The sequence below is a fragment of the Acartia tonsa genome, chromosome 13, assembly GCF_053477335.1.
Source record: "Acartia tonsa isolate MP-2025a chromosome 13, ASM5347733v1, whole genome shotgun sequence".
Lineage (NCBI taxonomy): Eukaryota > Metazoa > Arthropoda > Copepoda > Calanoida > Acartiidae > Acartia > Acartia tonsa.
Window position 1 is genome coordinate 20,972,966 of NC_137272.1, and position 13,451 is coordinate 20,986,416.

Below are 13,451 nucleotides of genomic sequence, written 5' to 3' on the forward strand. Positions count from 1 at the left end.
AAATTGCTTATCAACAGGATGGCTACAAATGCGGTATATGATTGGCTAAACTGACCAAGCTTACTTTGCTTGATTCACTTCACCAACAGGTGTGTATAGTGAACCAACGTTTACATAGAAATTGTCTTTTAGGGCTAAAGAAAGCCCTTATTACTTCTCCATTGTCACACAATACAACTGCAACAACTAAATAAAATTATATAAGGGTTGATAATAATTTGTATTGTTTGTAGTTCAATATTTAACACCTGGATGTCGTTCTCTAAATTAACACAACAGAAAACTTTAAAAATTATTCTCGTATTCATTCGAATCCGGTGGATAGGAACCAGTTCTCATCCATACGCAAAAAACTATGTCTAGCATCGTATTATATCCAGCTTTCTACGAATATAGAAATGTACAATCATAAGATTAAAACCAGTTTTAATCTTATATTTGTACTTTCTATATCCGCGGAAAGCCGTTTATAATACGATGCGAGAAATAACTATTCCTTCATGAAATTGGACAAGTGATCACGCCAAGAGGAGCTAGCTGCGATAAGTGAGTATGTCCATGATCTGCCCATCAAAAGAAGTGCTACAATCACTGCTAAATGATTTTTTAATCATAGAAAATGTAAAAGCAAGCTGACCCTGACGTGATTTGAACACGCAGCCTTCTGATCTGGAGTCAGACGCGCTACCGTTGCGCCACAGAGTCAAGTGCTGTTCTAGATTATGCCTAACCTTTGTCTTACAATGGGGAAACACAATTTTAGGACAATAAGTTAGACAACTGTGTTCCTCAAGTCCTACATCCTCGATAGTCTAGTGGTGAGGATCTCCGCCTGTCACGTGGAAGGCCCGGGTTCGATTCCCGGTCGGGGAGTTTAAATTTTAGCAGAAGGTTCGGTTTGATTCTTCACCAATCTTAGCCTAAACTTCGCACAATTTGATAGAAAAAAGGTTTGCCAGTTCATGTCTACGGCCATACCATGTTGAAAGCACCAGTTCTCGTCTGATCACTGAAGTTAAGCAACATTGGGCCAAGTTAGTACTTGGATGGGTGACTGCCTGGGAATACTTGGTGTCGTAGGCATACAATTTTGCAAATCTTAGCCTAAACCTTAGGCAATTTTTTTAGAAAATAAGTTTGCCAATTCATGTCTACGGCCATACCATGTTGAAAGCACCAGTTCTCCTCTGATCACTGAAGTTAAGCAACATTGGGCCAAGTTAGTACTTGGATGGGTGACCACCTGGGAATACTTGGTGTTGTAAGCTTACAATTTTCCATCACTATAAACCCATTTATTCCAACCAAATGCCTTATATTTTTGTATTCCCACTTGTGGCCAATCAAGCTGCCAAATTGCTTATCAACAGGATGGCTACAAATGCGGTATATGATTGTCTAAACTGACCAAGCTTACTTTGCTTGATTCACTTCACTAACAGGTGTGTATAGTGAACCAACGTTTACATAGAAATTGTCTTTTAGGGCTAAAGAAAGCCCTTATTACTTCTCCATTGTCACACAATACAACTGCAACAACTAAATAAAATTATATAAGGGTTGATAATAATTTGTATTGTTTGTAGTTCAATATTTAACACCTGGATGTCGTTCTCTAAATTAACACAACAGAAAACTTTAAAAATTATTCTCGTATTCATTCGAATCCGGTGGATAGGAACCGGTTCTCATCCATACGGTTTGATTCTTCACCAATCTTAGCCTAAACTTCACACAATTTGATAGAAAAAAGGTTTGCCAGTTCATGTCTACGGCCATACCATGTTGAAAGCACCAGTTCTCGTCTGATCACTGAAGTTAAGCAACATTGGGCCAAGTTAGTACTTGGATGGGTGACCGCCTGGGAATACTTGGTGTCGTAGGCATACAATTTTGCAAATCTTAGCCTAAACCTTAGGCAATTTTTTTAGAAAATAAGTTTGCCAATTCATGTCTACGGCCATACCCGGTCGATTCCCGGTCGGGGAGTTTAAATTTTAGCAGAAGGTTCGGTTTGATTCTTCACCAATCTTAGCCTAAACTTCGCACAATTTGATAGAAAAAAGGTTTGCCAGTTCATGTCTACGGCCATACCATGTTGAAAGCACCAGTTCTCGTCTGATCACTGAAGTTAAGCAACATTGGGCCAAGTTAGTACTTGGATGGGTGACCGCCTGGGAATACTTGGTGTCGTAGGCATACAATTTTGCAAATCTTAGCCTAAACCTTAGGCAATTTTTTTAGAAAATAAGTTTGCCAATTCATGTCTACGGCCATACCATGTTGAAAGCACCAGTTCTCGTCTGATCACTGAAGTTTAGCAACATTGGGCCAAGTTAGTACTTGGATGGGTGACCACCTGGGAATACTTGGTGTTGTAAGCTTACAATTTTCCATCACTATAAACCCATTTATTCCAACCAAATGCCTTATATTTTTGTATTCCCACTTGTGGCCAATCAAGCTGCCAAATTGCTTATCAACAGGATGGCTACAAATGCGGTATATGATTGTCTAAACTGACCAAGCTTACTTTGCTTGATTCACTTCACTAACAGGTGTGTATAGTGAACCAACGTTTACATAGAAATTGTCTTTTAGGGCTAAAGAAAGCCCTTATTACTTCTCCATTGTCACACAATACAACTGCAACAACTAAATAAAATTATATAAGGGTTGATAATAATTTGTATTGTTTGTAGTTCAATATTTAACACCTGGATGTCATTCTCTAAATTAACACAACAGAAAACTTTAAAAATTATTCTCGTATTCATTCGAATCCGGTGGATAGGAACTGGTTCTCATCCATACGGTTTGATTCTTCACCAATCTTAGCCTAAACTTCACACAATTTGATAGAAAAAAGGTTTGCCAGTTCATGTCTACGGCCATACCATGTTGAAAGCACCAGTTCTCGTCTGATCACTGAAGTTAAGCAACATTGGGCCAAGTTAGTACTTGGATGGGTGACCGCCTGGGAATACTTGGTGTCGTAGGCATACAATTTTGCAAATCTTAGCCTAAACCTTAGGCAATTTTTTTAGAAAATAAGTTTGCCAATTCATGTCTACGGCCATACCATGTTGAAAGCACCAGTTCTCGTCTGATCACTGAAGTTAAGCAACATTGGGCCAAGTTAGTACTTGGATGGGTGACCACCTGGGAATACTTGGTGTTGTAAGCTTACAATTTTCCATCACTATAAACCCATTTATTCCAACCAAATGCCTTATATTTTTGTATTCCCACTTGTGGCCAATCAAGCTGCCAAATTGCTTATCAACAGGATGGCTACAAATGCGGTATATGATTGTCTAAACTGACCAAGCTTACTTTGCTTGATTCACTTCACTAACAGGTGTGTATAGTGAACCAACGTTTACATAGAAATTGTCTTTTAGGGCTAAAGAAAGCCCTTATTACTTCTCCATTGTCACACAATACAACTGCAACAACTAAATAAAATTATATAAGGGTTGATAATAATTTGTATTGTTTGTAGTTCAATATTTAACACCTGGATGTCGTTCTCTAAATTAACACAACAGAAAACTTTAAAAATTATTCTCGTATTCATTCGAATCCGGTGGATAGGAACCGGTTCTCATCCATACGCAAAAAACTATGTCTAGCATCGTATTATATCCAGCTTTCTACGAATATAGAAATGTACAATCATAAGATTAAAACCAGTTTTAATCTTATATTTGTACTTTCTATATCCGTGGAAAGCCGTTTATAATACGATGCGAGAAATAACTATTCCTTCATGAAATTGGACAAGTGATCACGCCAAGAGGAGCTAGCTGCGATAAGTGAGTATGTCCATGATCTGCCCATCAAAAGAAGTGCTACAATCACTGCTAAATGATTTTTTAATCATAGAAAATGTAAAAGCAAGCTGACCCTGACGTGATTTGAACACGCAGCCTTCTGATCTGGAGTCAGACGCGCTACCGTTGCGCCACAGAGTCAAGTGCTGTTCTAGATTATGCCTAACCTTTGTCTTACAATGGGGAAACACAATTTTAGGACAATAAGATAGACAACTGTGTTCCTCAAGTCCTACATCCTCGATAGTCTAGTGGTGAGGATCTCCGCCTGTCACGTGGAAGGCCCGGGTTCGATTCCCGGTCGGGGAGTTTAAATTTTAGCAGAAGGTTCGGTTTGATTCTTCACCAATCTTAGCCTAAACTTTACACAATTTGATAGAAAAAAGGTTTGCCAGTTCATGTCTACGGCCATACCATGTTGAAAGCACCAGTTCTCGTCTGATCACTGAAGTTAAGCAACATTGGGCCAAGTTAGTACTTGGATGGGTGACCGCCTGGGAATACTTGGTGTCGTAGGCATACAATTTTGCAAATCTTAGCCTAAACCTTAGGCAATTTTTTTAGAAAATAAGTTTGCCAATTCATGTCTACGGCCATACCATGTTGAAAGCACCAGTTCTTGTCTGATCACTGAAGTTAAGCAACATTGGGCCAAGTTAGTACTTGGATGGGTGACCACCTGGGAATACTTGGTGTTGTAAGCTTACAATTTTCCATCACTATAAACCCATTTATTCCAACCAAATGCCTTATATTTTTGTATTCCCACTTGTGGCCAATCAAGCTGCCAAATTGCTTATCAACAGGATGGCTACAAATGCGGTATATGATTGGCTAAACTGACCAAGCTTACTTTGCTTGATTCACTTCACCAACAGGTGTGTATAGTGAACCAACGTTTACATAGAAATTGTCTTTTAGGGCTAAAGAAAGCCCTTATTACTTCTCCATTGTCACACAATACAACTGCAACAACTAAATAAAATTATATAAGGGTTGATAATAATTTGTATTGTTTGTAGTTCAATATTTAACACCTGGATGTCGTTCTCTAAATTAACACAACAGAAAACTTTAAAAATTATTCTCGTATTCATTCGAATCCGGTGGATAGGAACCAGTTCTCATCCATACGCAAAAAACTATGTCTAGCATCGTATTATATCCAGCTTTCTACGAATATAGAAATGTACAATCATAAGATTAAAACCAGTTTTAATCTTATATTTGTACTTTCTATATCCGCGGAAAGCCGTTTATAATACGATGCGAGAAATAACTATTCCTTCATGAAATTGGACATGTGATCACGCCAAGAGGAGCTAGCTGCGATAAGTGAGTATGTCCATGATCTGCCCATCAAAAGAAGTGCTACAATCACTGCTAAATGATTTTTTAATCATAGAAAATGTAAAAGCAAGCTGACCCTGACGTGATTTGAACACGCAGCCTTCTGATCTGGAGTCAGACGCGCTACCGTTGCGCCACAGAGTCAAGTGCTGTTCTAGATTATGCCTAACCTTTGTCTTACAATGGGGAAACACAATTTTAGGACAATAAGTTAGACAACTGTGTTCCTCAAGTCCTACATCCTCGATAGTCTAGTGGTGAGGATCTCCGCCTGTCACGTGGAAGGCCCGGGTTCGATTCCCGGTCGGGGAGTTTAAATTTTAGCAGAAGGTTCGGTTTGATTCTTCACCAATCTTAGCCTAAACTTCGCACAATTTGATAGAAAAAAGGTTTGCCAGTTCATGTCTACGGCCATACCATGTTGAAAGCACCAGTTCTCGTCTGATCACTGAAGTTAAGCAACATTGGGCCAAGTTAGTACTTGGATGGGTGACCACCTGGGAATACTTGGTGTCGTAGGCATACAATTTTGCAAATCTTAGCCTAAACCTTAGGCAATTTTTTTAGAAAATAAGTTTGCCAATTCATGTCTACGGCCATACCATGTTGAAAGCACCAGTTCTCGTCTGATCACTGAAGTTAAGCAACATTGGGCCAAGTTAGTACTTGGATGGGTGACCACCTGGGAATACTTGGTGTTGTAAGCTTACAATTTTCCATCACTATAAACCCATTTATTCCAACCAAATGCCTTATATTTTTGTATTCCCACTTGTGGCCAATCAAGCTGCCAAATTGCTTATCAACAGGATGGCTACAAATGCGGTATATGATTGTCTAAACTGACCAAGCTTACTTTGCTTGATTCACTTCACTAACAGGTGTGTATAGTGAACCAACGTTTACATAGAAATTGTCTTTTAGGGCTAAAGAAAGCCCTTATTACTTCTCCATTGTCACACAATACAACTGCAACAACTAAATAAAATTATATAAGGGTTGATAATAATTTGTATTGTTTGTAGTTCAATATTTAACACCTGGATGTCGTTCTCTAAATTAACACAACAGAAAACTTTAAAAATTATTCTCGTATTCATTCGAATCCGGTGGATAGGAACCGGTTCTCATCCATACGGTTTGATTCTTCACCAATCTTAGCCTAAACTTCACACAATTTGATAGAAAAAAGGTTTGCCAGTTCATGTCTACGGCCATACCATGTTGAAAGCACCAGTTCTCGTCTGATCACTGAAGTTAAGCAACATTGGGCCAAGTTAGTACTTGGATGGGTGACCGCCTGGGAATACTTGGTGTCGTAGGCATACAATTTTGCAAATCTTAGCCTAAACCTTAGGCAATTTTTTTAGAAAATAAGTTTGCCAATTCATGTCTACGGCCATACCCGGTCGATTCCCGGTCGGGGAGTTTAAATTTTAGCAGAAGGTTCGGTTTGATTCTTCACCAATCTTAGCCTAAACTTCGCACAATTTGATAGAAAAAAGGTTTGCCAGTTCATGTCTACGGCCATACCATGTTGAAAGCACCAGTTCTCGTCTGATCACTGAAGTTAAGCAACATTGGGCCAAGTTAGTACTTGGATGGGTGACCGCCTGGGAATACTTGGTGTCGTAAGCATACAATTTTGCAAATCTTAGCCTAAACCTTAGGCAATTTTTTTAGAAAATAAGTTTGCCAATTCATGTCTACGGCCATACCATGTTGAAAGCACCAGTTCTCGTCTGATCACTGAAGTTAAGCAACATTGGGCCAAGTTAGTACTTGGATGGGTGACCACCTGGGAATACTTGGTGTTGTAAGCTTACAATTTTCCATCACTATAAACCCATTTATTCCAACCAAATGCCTTATATTTTTGTATTCCCACTTGTGGCCAATCAAGCTGCCAAATTGCTTATCAACAGGATGGCTACAAATGCGGTATATGATTGTCTAAACTGACCAAGCTTACTTTGCTTGATTCACTTCACTAACAGGTGTGTATAGTGAACCAACGTTTACATAGAAATTGTCTTTTAGGGCTAAAGAAAGCCCTTATTACTTCTCCATTGTCACACAATACAACTGCAACAACTAAATAAAATTATATAAGGGTTGATAATAATTTGTATTGTTTGTAGTTCAATATTTAACACCTGGATGTCGTTCTCTAAATTAACACAACAGAAAACTTTAAAAATTATTCTCGTATTCATTCGAATCCGGTGGATAGGAACCGGTTCTCATCCATACGGTTTGATTCTTCACCAATCTTAGCCTAAACTTCACACAATTTGATAGAAAAAAGGTTTGCCAGTTCATGTCTACGGCCATACCATGTTGAAAGCACCAGTTCTCGTCTGATCACTGAAGTTAAGCAACATTGGGCCAAGTTAGTACTTGGATGGGTGACCGCCTGGGAATACTTGGTGTCGTAGGCATACAATTTTGCAAATCTTAGCCTAAACCTTAGGCAATTTTTTTAGAAAATAAGTTTGCCAATTCATGTCTACGGCCATACCCGGTCGATTCCCGGTCGGGGAGTTTAAATTTTAGCAGAAGGTTCGGTTTGATTCTTCACCAATCTTAGCCTAAACTTCGCACAATTTGATAGAAAAAAGGTTTGCCAGTTCATGTCTACGGCCATACCATGTTGAAAGCACCAGTTCTCGTCTGATCACTGAAGTTAAGCAACATTGGGCCAAGTTAGTACTTGGATGGGTGACCGCCTGGGAATACTTGGTGTCGTAGGCATACAATTTTGCAAATCTTAGCCTAAACCTTAGGCAATTTTTTTAGAAAATAAGTTTGCCAATTCATGTCTACGGCCATACCATGTTGAAAGCACCAGTTCTCGTCTGATCACTGAAGTTAAGCAACATTGGGCCAAGTTAGTACTTGGATGGGTGACCACCTGGGAATACTTGGTGTTGTAAGCTTACAATTTTCCATCACTATAAACCCATTTATTCCAACCAAATGCCTTATATTTTTGTATTCCCACTTGTGGCCAATCAAGCTGCCAAATTGCTTATCAACAGGATGGCTACAAATGCGGTATATGATTGTCTAAACTGACCAAGCTTACTTTGCTTGATTCACTTCACTAACAGGTGTGTATAGTGAACCAACGTTTACATAGAAATTGTCTTTTAGGGCTAAAGAAAGCCCTTATTACTTCTCCATTGTCACACAATACAACTGCAAAAACTAAATAAAATTATATAAGGGTTGATAATAATTTGTATTGTTTGTAGTTCAATATTTAACACCTGGATGTCGTTCTCTAAATTAACACAACAGAAAACTTTAAAAATTATTCTCGTATTCATTCGAATCTGGTGGATAGGAACCGGTTCTCATCCATACGGTTTGATTCTTCACCAATCTTAGCCTAAACTTCACACAATTTGATAGAAAAAAGGTTTGCCAGTTCATGTCTACGGCCATACCATGTTGAAAGCACCAGTTCTCGTCTGATCACTGAAGTTAAGCAACATTGGGCCAAGTTAGTACTTGGATGGGTGACCGCCTGGGAATACTTGGTGTCGTAGGCATACAATTTTGCAAATCTTAGCCTAAACCTTAGGCAATTTTTTTAGAAAATAAGTTTGCCAATTCATGTCTACGGCCATACCCGGTCGATTCCCGGTCGGGGAGTTTAAATTTTAGCAGAAGGTTCGGTTTGATTCTTCACCAATCTTAGCCTAAACTTCGCACAATTTGATAGAAAAAAGGTTTGCCAGTTCATGTCTACGGCCATACCATGTTGAAAGCACCAGTTCTCATCTGATCACTGAAGTTAAGCAACATTGGGCCAAGTTAGTACTTGGATGGGTGACCGCCTGGGAATACTTGGTGTCGTAGGCATACAATTTTGCAAATCTTAGCCTAAACCTTAGGCAATTTTTTTAGAAAATAAGTTTGCCAATTCATGTCTACGGCCATACCATGTTGAAAGCACCAGTTCTCGTCTGATCACTGAAGTTAAGCAACATTGGGCCAAGTTAGTACTTGGATGGGTGACCACCTGGGAATACTTGGTGTTGTAAGCTTACAATTTTCCATCACTATAAACCCATTTATTCCAACCAAATGCCTTATATTTTTGTATTCCCACTTGTGGCCAATCAAGCTGCCAAATTGCTTATCAACAGGATGGCTACAAATGCGGTATATGATTGTCTAAACTGACCAAGCTTACTTTGCTTGATTCACTTCACTAACAGGTGTGTATAGTGAACCAACGTTTACATAGAAATTGTCTTTTAGGGCTAAAGAAAGCCCTTATTACTTCTCCATTGTCACACAATACAACTGCAACAACTAAATAAAATTATATAAGGGTTGATAATAATTTGTATTGTTTGTAGTTCAATATTTAACACCTGGATGTCGTTCTCTAAATTAACACAACAGAAAACTTTAAAAATTATTCTCGTATTCATTTGAATCCGGTGGATAGGAACTGGTTCTCATCCATACGGTTTGATTCTTCACCAATCTTAGCCTAAACTTCACACAATTTGATAGAAAAAAGGTTTGCCAGTTCATGTCTACGGCCATACCATGTTGAAAGCACCAGTTCTCGTCTGATCACTGAAGTTAAGCAACATTGGGCCAAGTTAGTACTTGGATGGGTGACCGCCTGGGAATACTTGGTGTCGTAGGCATACAATTTTGCAAATCTTAGCCTAAACCTTAGGCAATTTTTTTAGAAAATAAGTTTGCCAATTCATGTCTACGGCCATACCATGTTGAAAGCACCAGTTCTCGTCTGATCACTGAAGTTAAGCAACATTGGGCCAAGTTAGTACTTGGATGGGTGACCACCTGGGAATACTTGGTGTTGTAAGCTTACAATTTTCCATCACTATAAACCCATTTATTCCAACCAAATGCCTTATATTTTTGTATTCCCACTTGTGGCCAATCAAGCTGCCAAATTGCTTATCAACAGGATGGCTACAAATGCGGTATATGATTGTCTAAACTGACCAAGCTTACTTTGCTTGATTCACTTCACTAACAGGTGTGTATAGTGAACCAACGTTTACATAGAAATTGTCTTTTAGGGCTAAAGAAAGCCCTTATTACTTCTCCATTGTCACACAATACAACTGCAACAACTAAATAAAATTATATAAGGGTTGATAATAATTTGTATTGTTTGTAGTTCAATATTTAACACCTGGATGTCGTTCTCTAAATTAACACAACAGAAAACTTTAAAAATTATTCTCGTATTCATTCGAATCCGGTGGATAGGAACCGGTTCTCATCCATACGCAAAAAACTATGTCTAGCATCGTATTATATCCAGCTTTCTACGAATATAGAAATGTACAATCATAAGATTAAATCCAGTTTTAATCTTATATTTGTACTTTCTATATCCGCGGAAAGCCGTTTATAATACGATGCGAGAAATAACTATTCCTTCATGAAATTGGACAAGTGATCACGCCAAGAGGAGCTAGCTGCGATAAGTGAGTATGTCCATGATCTGCCCATCAAAAGAAGTGCTACAATCACTGCTAAATGATTTTTTAATCATAGAAAATGTAAAAGCAAGCTGACCCTGACGTGATTTGAACACGCAGCCTTCTGATCTGGAGTCAGACGCGCTACCGTTGCGCCACAGAGTCAAGTGCTGTTCTAGATTATGCCTAACCTTTGTCTTACAATGGGGAAACACAATTTTAGGACAATAAGATAGACAACTGTGTTCCTCAAGTCCTACATCCTCGATAGTCTAGTGGTGAGGATCTCCGCCTGTCACGTGGAAGGCCCGGGTTCGATTCCCGGTCGGGGAGTTTAAATTTTAGCAGAAGGTTCGGTTTGATTCTTCACCAATCTTAGCCTAAACTTCACACAATTTGATAGAAAAAAGGTTTGCCAGTTCATGTCTACGGCCATACCATGTTGAAAGCACCAGTTCTCGTCTGATCACTGAAGTTAAGCAACATTGGGCCAAGTTAGTACTTGGATGGGTGACCGCCTGGGAATACTTGGTGTCGTAGGCATACAATTTTGCAAATCTTAGCCTAAACCTTAGGCAATTTTTTTAGAAAATAAGTTTGCCAATTCATGTCTACGGCCATACCATGTTGAAAGCACCAGTTCTTGTCTGATCACTGAAGTTAAGCAACATTTGGCCAAGTTAGTACTTGGATGGGTGACCACCTGGGAATACTTGGTGTTGTAAGCTTACAATTTTCCATCACTAAAAACCCATTTATTCCAACCAAATGCCTTATATTTTTGTATTCCCACGTGTGGCCAATCAAGCTGCCAAATTGCTTATCAACAGGATGGCTACAAATGCGGTATATGATTGGCTAAACTGACCAAGCTTACTTTGCTTGATTCACTTCACCAACAGGTGTGTATAGTGAACCAACGTTTACATAGAAATTGTCTTTTAGGGCTAAAGAAAGCCCTTATTACTTCTCCATTGTCACACAATACAACTGCAACAACTAAATAAAATTATATAAGAGTTGATAATAATTTGTATTGTTTGTAGTTCAATATTTAACACCTGGATGTCGTTCTCTAAATTAACACAACAGAAAACTTTAAAAATTATTCTCGTATTCATTCGAATCCGGTGGATAGGAACCAGTTCTCATCCATACGCAAAAAACTATGTCTAGCATCGTATTATATCCAGCTTTTTACGAATATAGAAATGTACAATCATAAGATTAAAACCAGTTTTAATCTTATATTTGTACTTTCTATATCCGCGGAAAGCCGTTTATAATACGATGCGAGAAATAACTATTCCTTCATGAAATTGGACAAGTGATCACGCCAAGAGGAGCTAGCTGCGATAAGTGAGTATGTCCATGATCTGCCCATCAAAAGAAGTGCTACAATCACTGCTAAATGATTTTTTAATCATAGAAAATGTAAAAGCAAGCTGACCCTGACGTGATTTGAACACGCAGCCTTCTGATCTGGAGTCAGACGCGCTACCGTTGCGCCACAGAGTCAAGTGCTGTTCTAGATTATGCCTAACCTTTGTCTTACAATGGGGAAACACAATTTTAGGACAATAAGTTAGACAACTGTGTTCCTCAAGTCCTACATCCTCGATAGTCTAGTGGTGAGGATCTCCGCCTGTCACGTGGAAGGCCCAGGTTCGATTCCCGGTCGGGGAGTTTAAATTTTAGCAGAAGGTTCGGTTTGATTCTTCACCAATCTTAGCCTAAACTTCGCACAATTTGATAGAAAAAAGGTTTGCCAGTTCATGTCTACGGCCATACCATGTTGAAAGCACCAGTTCTCATCTGATCACTGAAGTTAAGCAACATTGGGCCAAGTTAGTACTTGGATGGGTGACCGCCTGGGAATACTTGGTGTCGTAGGCATACAATTTTGCAAATCTTAGCCTAAACCTTAGGCAATTTTTTTAGAAAATAAGTTTGCCAATTCATGTCTACGGCCATACCATGTTGAAAGCACCAGTTCTCGTCTGATCACTGAAGTTAAGCAACATTGGGCCAAGTTAGTACTTGGATGGGTGACCACCAGGGAATACTTGGTGTTGTAAGCTTACAATTTTCCATCACTATAAACCCATTTATTCCAACCAAATGCCTTATATTTTTGTATTCCCACTTGTGGCCAATCAAGCTGCCAAATTGCTTATCAACAGGATGGCTACAAATGCGGTATATGATTGTCTAAACTGACCAAGCTTACTTTGCTTGATTCACTTCACTAACAGGTGTGTATAGTGAACCAACGTTTACATAGAAATTGTCTTTTAGGGCTAAAGAAAGCCCTTATTACTTCTCCATTGTCACACAATACAACTGCAACAACTAAATAAAATTATATAAGGGTTGATAATAATTTGTATTGTTTGTAGTTCAATATTTAACACCTGGATGTCGTTCTCTAAATTAACACAACAGAAAACTTTAAAAATTATTCTCGTATTCATTCGAATCCGGTGGATAGGAACCGGTTCTCATCCATACGGTTTGATTCTTCACCAATCTTAGCCTAAACTTCACACAATTTGATAGAAAAAAGGTTTGCCAGTTCATGTCTACGGCCATACCATGTTGAAAGCACCAGTTCTCGTCTGATCACTGAAGTTAAGCAACATTGGGCCAAGTTAGTACTTGGATGGGTGACCGCCTGGGAATACTTGGTGTCGTAGGCATACAATTTTGCAAATCTTAGCCTAAACCTTAGGCAATTTTTTTAGAAAATAAGTTTGCCAATTCATGTCTACGGCCATACCCG

At 38.9% G+C, this 13,451-nt stretch overlaps 32 non-coding genes across 32 annotated transcripts; 27 read left to right on the forward strand and 5 right to left on the reverse strand.

Moving 5' to 3' along the window:
- Positions 1-633: 633 nt before the first annotated feature.
- Positions 634-705, reverse strand: TRNAW-CCA (transfer RNA tryptophan (anticodon CCA)). The gene has a single exon. It is a non-coding gene; the product is annotated as a tRNA-Trp (tRNA).
- Positions 706-964: 259 nt separating this feature from the next.
- Positions 965-1,083, forward strand: LOC145304889 (5S ribosomal RNA). The gene has a single exon (XR_013874330.1). It is a non-coding gene; the product is annotated as a 5S ribosomal RNA (ribosomal RNA).
- A 66-nt stretch (positions 1,084-1,149) lies between these two features.
- Positions 1,150-1,268, forward strand: LOC145305003 (5S ribosomal RNA). Its single transcript, XR_013874439.1, has one exon. It is a non-coding gene; the product is annotated as a 5S ribosomal RNA (ribosomal RNA).
- A 499-nt stretch (positions 1,269-1,767) lies between these two features.
- On the forward strand, positions 1,768-1,886 carry LOC145304750 (5S ribosomal RNA). The gene has a single exon (XR_013874188.1). It is a non-coding gene; the product is annotated as a 5S ribosomal RNA (ribosomal RNA).
- A 194-nt stretch (positions 1,887-2,080) lies between these two features.
- LOC145304751 (5S ribosomal RNA) lies at positions 2,081-2,199 on the forward strand. Its single transcript, XR_013874189.1, has one exon. It is a non-coding gene; the product is annotated as a 5S ribosomal RNA (ribosomal RNA).
- Positions 2,200-2,265: 66 nt separating this feature from the next.
- LOC145305039 (5S ribosomal RNA) lies at positions 2,266-2,384 on the forward strand. The gene has a single exon (XR_013874474.1). It is a non-coding gene; the product is annotated as a 5S ribosomal RNA (ribosomal RNA).
- A 499-nt stretch (positions 2,385-2,883) lies between these two features.
- On the forward strand, positions 2,884-3,002 carry LOC145304753 (5S ribosomal RNA). Its single transcript, XR_013874190.1, has one exon. It is a non-coding gene; the product is annotated as a 5S ribosomal RNA (ribosomal RNA).
- Positions 3,003-3,068: 66 nt separating this feature from the next.
- On the forward strand, positions 3,069-3,187 carry LOC145304916 (5S ribosomal RNA). The gene has a single exon (XR_013874355.1). It is a non-coding gene; the product is annotated as a 5S ribosomal RNA (ribosomal RNA).
- A 718-nt stretch (positions 3,188-3,905) lies between these two features.
- TRNAW-CCA (transfer RNA tryptophan (anticodon CCA)) lies at positions 3,906-3,977 on the reverse strand. The gene has a single exon. It is a non-coding gene; the product is annotated as a tRNA-Trp (tRNA).
- Positions 3,978-4,236: 259 nt separating this feature from the next.
- LOC145304754 (5S ribosomal RNA) lies at positions 4,237-4,355 on the forward strand. Its single transcript, XR_013874191.1, has one exon. It is a non-coding gene; the product is annotated as a 5S ribosomal RNA (ribosomal RNA).
- A 66-nt stretch (positions 4,356-4,421) lies between these two features.
- Positions 4,422-4,540, forward strand: LOC145305022 (5S ribosomal RNA). Its single transcript, XR_013874457.1, has one exon. It is a non-coding gene; the product is annotated as a 5S ribosomal RNA (ribosomal RNA).
- Positions 4,541-5,258: 718 nt separating this feature from the next.
- On the reverse strand, positions 5,259-5,330 carry TRNAW-CCA (transfer RNA tryptophan (anticodon CCA)). The gene has a single exon. It is a non-coding gene; the product is annotated as a tRNA-Trp (tRNA).
- A 259-nt stretch (positions 5,331-5,589) lies between these two features.
- Positions 5,590-5,708, forward strand: LOC145305057 (5S ribosomal RNA). The gene has a single exon (XR_013874490.1). It is a non-coding gene; the product is annotated as a 5S ribosomal RNA (ribosomal RNA).
- Positions 5,709-5,774: 66 nt separating this feature from the next.
- On the forward strand, positions 5,775-5,893 carry LOC145304917 (5S ribosomal RNA). Its single transcript, XR_013874356.1, has one exon. It is a non-coding gene; the product is annotated as a 5S ribosomal RNA (ribosomal RNA).
- A 499-nt stretch (positions 5,894-6,392) lies between these two features.
- LOC145304755 (5S ribosomal RNA) lies at positions 6,393-6,511 on the forward strand. Its single transcript, XR_013874192.1, has one exon. It is a non-coding gene; the product is annotated as a 5S ribosomal RNA (ribosomal RNA).
- A 194-nt stretch (positions 6,512-6,705) lies between these two features.
- LOC145304979 (5S ribosomal RNA) lies at positions 6,706-6,824 on the forward strand. Its single transcript, XR_013874417.1, has one exon. It is a non-coding gene; the product is annotated as a 5S ribosomal RNA (ribosomal RNA).
- Positions 6,825-6,890: 66 nt separating this feature from the next.
- Positions 6,891-7,009, forward strand: LOC145304918 (5S ribosomal RNA). Its single transcript, XR_013874357.1, has one exon. It is a non-coding gene; the product is annotated as a 5S ribosomal RNA (ribosomal RNA).
- Positions 7,010-7,508: 499 nt separating this feature from the next.
- On the forward strand, positions 7,509-7,627 carry LOC145304756 (5S ribosomal RNA). Its single transcript, XR_013874193.1, has one exon. It is a non-coding gene; the product is annotated as a 5S ribosomal RNA (ribosomal RNA).
- Positions 7,628-7,821: 194 nt separating this feature from the next.
- On the forward strand, positions 7,822-7,940 carry LOC145304757 (5S ribosomal RNA). Its single transcript, XR_013874194.1, has one exon. It is a non-coding gene; the product is annotated as a 5S ribosomal RNA (ribosomal RNA).
- A 66-nt stretch (positions 7,941-8,006) lies between these two features.
- On the forward strand, positions 8,007-8,125 carry LOC145304919 (5S ribosomal RNA). The gene has a single exon (XR_013874358.1). It is a non-coding gene; the product is annotated as a 5S ribosomal RNA (ribosomal RNA).
- A 499-nt stretch (positions 8,126-8,624) lies between these two features.
- On the forward strand, positions 8,625-8,743 carry LOC145304758 (5S ribosomal RNA). Its single transcript, XR_013874195.1, has one exon. It is a non-coding gene; the product is annotated as a 5S ribosomal RNA (ribosomal RNA).
- A 194-nt stretch (positions 8,744-8,937) lies between these two features.
- Positions 8,938-9,056, forward strand: LOC145304861 (5S ribosomal RNA). Its single transcript, XR_013874303.1, has one exon. It is a non-coding gene; the product is annotated as a 5S ribosomal RNA (ribosomal RNA).
- A 66-nt stretch (positions 9,057-9,122) lies between these two features.
- LOC145304921 (5S ribosomal RNA) lies at positions 9,123-9,241 on the forward strand. Its single transcript, XR_013874360.1, has one exon. It is a non-coding gene; the product is annotated as a 5S ribosomal RNA (ribosomal RNA).
- Positions 9,242-9,740: 499 nt separating this feature from the next.
- LOC145304759 (5S ribosomal RNA) lies at positions 9,741-9,859 on the forward strand. Its single transcript, XR_013874196.1, has one exon. It is a non-coding gene; the product is annotated as a 5S ribosomal RNA (ribosomal RNA).
- A 66-nt stretch (positions 9,860-9,925) lies between these two features.
- LOC145304922 (5S ribosomal RNA) lies at positions 9,926-10,044 on the forward strand. The gene has a single exon (XR_013874361.1). It is a non-coding gene; the product is annotated as a 5S ribosomal RNA (ribosomal RNA).
- A 718-nt stretch (positions 10,045-10,762) lies between these two features.
- TRNAW-CCA (transfer RNA tryptophan (anticodon CCA)) lies at positions 10,763-10,834 on the reverse strand. The gene has a single exon. It is a non-coding gene; the product is annotated as a tRNA-Trp (tRNA).
- Positions 10,835-11,093: 259 nt separating this feature from the next.
- Positions 11,094-11,212, forward strand: LOC145304761 (5S ribosomal RNA). The gene has a single exon (XR_013874198.1). It is a non-coding gene; the product is annotated as a 5S ribosomal RNA (ribosomal RNA).
- Positions 11,213-11,278: 66 nt separating this feature from the next.
- Positions 11,279-11,397, forward strand: LOC145305051 (5S ribosomal RNA). Its single transcript, XR_013874486.1, has one exon. It is a non-coding gene; the product is annotated as a 5S ribosomal RNA (ribosomal RNA).
- Positions 11,398-12,115: 718 nt separating this feature from the next.
- TRNAW-CCA (transfer RNA tryptophan (anticodon CCA)) lies at positions 12,116-12,187 on the reverse strand. The gene has a single exon. It is a non-coding gene; the product is annotated as a tRNA-Trp (tRNA).
- A 259-nt stretch (positions 12,188-12,446) lies between these two features.
- Positions 12,447-12,565, forward strand: LOC145304873 (5S ribosomal RNA). Its single transcript, XR_013874315.1, has one exon. It is a non-coding gene; the product is annotated as a 5S ribosomal RNA (ribosomal RNA).
- Positions 12,566-12,631: 66 nt separating this feature from the next.
- On the forward strand, positions 12,632-12,750 carry LOC145305004 (5S ribosomal RNA). The gene has a single exon (XR_013874440.1). It is a non-coding gene; the product is annotated as a 5S ribosomal RNA (ribosomal RNA).
- Positions 12,751-13,249: 499 nt separating this feature from the next.
- On the forward strand, positions 13,250-13,368 carry LOC145304762 (5S ribosomal RNA). The gene has a single exon (XR_013874199.1). It is a non-coding gene; the product is annotated as a 5S ribosomal RNA (ribosomal RNA).
- The last annotated feature ends 83 nt before the right edge of the window (positions 13,369-13,451 follow it).